Here is a 4,345-nt window from a genome sequence, read left to right on the forward strand (position 1 = left end):
CTTGATGATGACAGCTTTGTAGTAGAGGCTGAAGTCTGGGATGGTGATCCCTCCCATTTTGGTTTTATTTTTCAGTATTACTTTGGCTATTCGGGGTCTTTTGTGGTTCCATACAAATTTTTGGATAGTTTGTTCTAGTTTTGAGAAGTATGCTCGTGCAATTTTGGTTGGAATTGCATTGAATGTGTAGAGTGCTTTGGGTAATAATGACATCTTAACTATACTTATTCTTCCTATCCATGAGCATGGAATGTTTTTCCATTTCTTTGTGTCTTCTTCAATTTCCTTCATAAGTTTTCTATAGTTTTCATCATACAGATCTCTTGTATCCTTGGTTAGGTTTATTCCGAGAGCTAAAAAAAATATATAGACATATACTAACCTATGCACGCACACACACACACACACATGCACACACACCTATATTTAAATAGATAGACAGACAGACTTGTTGAAGGACCACCCCTGGGGTGTCCGGGTTTTGTGATAATGAATAAAACTTTTATAAACATTTATATACAGGTTCTTCCATGAACATAAGTTTTAATTTTACTAGAAACATACACACACATACATACTTTTTTTTAAAATGAGTTCAGTCTAACACTTTCAACTCCATTCCAGCACCAGCGGTTTATTCTAGCATTCCCAGGTTGCTTGGAACTTTTCTCCAACCAGAAGAAACCTGCCTTTCATTATCTATAATATATTTACTTATTAGTTTTACATGTTAAATAGTTTCAGAATTGCTTCCCATATACTTGAGAGAAACAAATTCAATGCATAGTCATTTGGGCCTCACTTCTTTCACATAACAAAATGGCTTTAAGATTCATTTATGTTGTTATGGGTGCCTGGGTGGCTCAGTCAGTTGTGTCTGACTTCAGCTCAGGTCATGATCTCACGGTTTGTGAGTTCAAGTCCCATGTCTGGCTCTATGCTGACAGCTCAGAGCCTGAAGCCTGCTTCAGAATCTGTATCTCCCTCTCTTTCTGCCTCTCTCTCTCTTTCTCTCTCTCTCTCAAAAATAAATAAACATTAAAAATTTTTTTCAAAAGATTCATTTATATTGTTAGATGGAATCATTTCTTGTCTTTTTGTTGCTAAATGACTGAATCATATTCAACTGTGTGGATATACATTATTGGAGCACAATGTTGATATACAGTTTGGTTTGTCTTTAACCTTACCAGTATCCAGTGAAGGGATCCTTTTGAAAAGTTAGGTCAATTTCTGTTTTGTCTTATCCCATTCATTGTAGTGAAGTCATTTATTCATAATATGATTAGATTCATTTTTGATAGTAGCCATTGTATCTTGGGTCTCCCTGACATCTTTGCTCATTTTTTATATTTGCATGTAGTAGATTCAGTCTTGTGGTGTACAGTTCTATGTGATTTGACAAATGCATAGGGCCATATATCTACAACCACAGTATTATACATAACAATTCCACCAATCCAAAAATTCCTTGTGCTGCCCCTTTGTAGTCAGCCACCCTCATCACTCCCAACCCCTGGTAATGATTTATCTTTTTATAGTCTGTTATTTTGCACTTGAGAACATAACATAAATGGAACAATTCATTGTGTAGTATTGGGTCTTCTTTCACTTAGCAAAGTGCACTTAAGATTCATTTGCGTTGTTAGATGAATCAGTAGTTCGTGTCTTTTTATTGCTAAGTGATATTCTATTCCATAGATGTACCTGATGTTTTTATCTGTTCACCTGTTGAAGGATACATGGATTGTTTCCAGTTTTTGGCAATTATGAATAAAGCAGTATAAACATTTGCATACAGGTTTTGTGAGAACAGAAATTTTATTTTCCTGGGTAAAGGGCTAATAGTGCAGTTGCTGGGACACATGGGAAGCATATATTTGACATTATGCGAACAACCAAACTCTTTTCCATAGTGACTGTGCCATTTTCCATATCTATCAGCGAAGTGTGTTTCAGTTGCTTTGAATCTTTTCAAGCAATTTGTATTGTTTATCTTTTGTTTTTGTTTTTAGCTATTCCATTAGTTGTATAATAGTATCTCATTGTGACTTTAATTTGCATTTTCCTGATCAATAATGACATAGAACATCTTTTTATGTATTTATTTGTCATCTATATATCTTCTTTGGTGAAGTGTTTGATTTGCTCATTTTTATTGGTTTGTTTAATTGATGAATTTGAGAACTCTTTATATATTTTAGATGTCAGTTCTTTGTGAAGTATATAATTTAAAAATATTTTCTCCCATCATGTAGTTTGTCTTTTCAGTTCCTTAATATTGTCTTTTGCAGAGCTAAAGTATTTAATTTTGATATTAATTTTTTCTTTTATGGATCCTGATTTTGGAATTGTATTTAAAAACTCAGGTTCTCCCGTATCAACCGCCTGAGAGTCATGCTGTAAGAAGCATGCCAGCTGCTAGGCCATCACCAAACATGTGTGAGTGCATCTCCACCCATTTTGGCCAGGCTGGTGTCCAGAATGGCAATGCCTGCTGGGAGCTCTAATTGCTTGGAACACAGTATCCATCCTGATGGTCAAATGCCAGGTGACAAGACCACTGTGGGATGAGATGACCCCAACACCTTCTGTAGTGAGATGCGTGCTGGCAAGCATGTGTCCAGGGCAGTGTCTGTAGATTTGGAACCACAGTCATTGATGAGGTTTATGCTGGCACCTACTGCCAGCTTTTCCACCCTGAGCAGTTCATCACAGGCTAGGAAGATGCTGCCAATAACTATGCTTGAGGGCACTACACCATTGGCAAGGGGATCATTGACATTGTCTTGGACTACATTGAGAACCTGGCTGTTCTGTGCATAGGTCTTCAGGGTTTCTTGATTTTCCACAGTTTTGGAGGGGGATCTGGTTTGAGGTTTACCTCTCTGCTGATGGAATGTGTCTCTATCGATTATGGCAAGTCCAAGGTGAAGTTTTCTATTTACCCAGACCCCAAGTTTCTACAGCTATAGTTGAGTCCTAAAACTCCGTCCTCACTGCCCATACCACCTTGGAACACTCCAATTGTGCCTTCATGGTAGACAATGAGGTCATCAATGACAACTTTGGTAGAAACCTCTATATTGAATGCCTAACCTACACTAACCTAAATAGGATGAGAGGTCAAAATGTGTCCTCCATCACTTCTTCCTTAAGATTTGATAGAGCCCTGAATGTCGATCTAATGGAATTCCAGACTAACCTTGTCCCCTGTCCCCATATCCACTTCACTCTGGCCACATATGGCCCTGTCATTTCTGCTGGGAGAGCCTATCGTGAACAGCTTTCCATAGCAGAAATCACCAATGTGTACTTTGAGCCAGTCAACCAGATGTTGAAATGTGACCCTTGCCAGGGTAAATACATGGCTTTCTACCTGTTGTACTCTGATGACATGGTTCCCAAATATCAGTCCTGCCGTTGCCACCATCAGGACCAAGCATACCATACAGTTTGTGAACTGGTGCCTCATTGACTTTAAAGTTGTCATTAATTACCAGCCTCCCACTGTGGTACCTGGTGGAGACCTGGCTAAAGTATAGAGAGCTGTGTGTATACTGAGCAACACCACAGCTATTGGTGAGGCCTGGGCTCACCTGGACCACAAGTTTGACCTGACATACCAAGCATGCCTTTGTTCGCTGGTATATGGGTGGGAGCATGGAGGGAGGGGAGTTTTCTGAGGCCCATTAGAACATGGTTGCCCTTGAGAAGGGTTATGAGGATGTTGATATGGATTCTGTTGAAGGAGAGGGTGAAGAGGAAGGAGAGGGATACTAAAGTTAAAAATGTCACAAAGGTGCTGCTTTTACAGAGATGTTTATTTTTTTTAAAAGTTTAAAAGTTGTGCTCTAATCAGTTCATTTGCATGTAACTATATATGCTCTCATATGCAATTACTGACCTGTGTTTTAAAACATGACACTTTGGGGGCAACTGGGTGGCCTATTTGATGAAGCGACCAACTTCAGCTCAGGTCATGATCTCATGGTTCGTGAGTTTGAGCCCCATGTTGGGCTCTGTGCTGACAGCTCAGAGCCTGAAGCCTGCTTCAAATTTTGTGTCTCCTTCTCTCTCTGCCCCTCCTCTTTTCTCTCTCTCTCTCAAAAATAAGTAGACATGAAAAAACATTAAAAAAATATAAAACACTACACTCTGTTATAGACCTAGGCTGTCCATTTCTCTGATGGGTTTGAATAAAGTATTCCCTGTCTTAAATGAAAAAAATAAAAATAAAAATAAAACCAAGATCTGATCTCTGCTAAACCAAGATCATGCAGATTTTAGGCTATCATGTCTCCTAGAAGTCATAAATCTTTACTATTTACATTTACACCTAGAT

The 4,345-nt window shown here is 38.6% G+C and overlaps 1 pseudogene; it reads left to right on the plus strand.

Moving 5' to 3' along the window:
- The first annotated feature begins 2,438 nt into the window (after positions 1-2,438).
- LOC120222406 lies at positions 2,439-3,815 on the plus strand (annotated as a pseudogene).
- The last annotated feature ends 530 nt before the right edge of the window (positions 3,816-4,345 follow it).

The sequence above is a fragment of the Hyaena hyaena genome, unplaced genomic scaffold (assembly GCF_003009895.1).
Source record: "Hyaena hyaena isolate Hyena2069 unplaced genomic scaffold, ASM300989v1 scaffold_870, whole genome shotgun sequence".
NCBI lineage: Eukaryota > Metazoa > Chordata > Mammalia > Carnivora > Hyaenidae > Hyaena > Hyaena hyaena.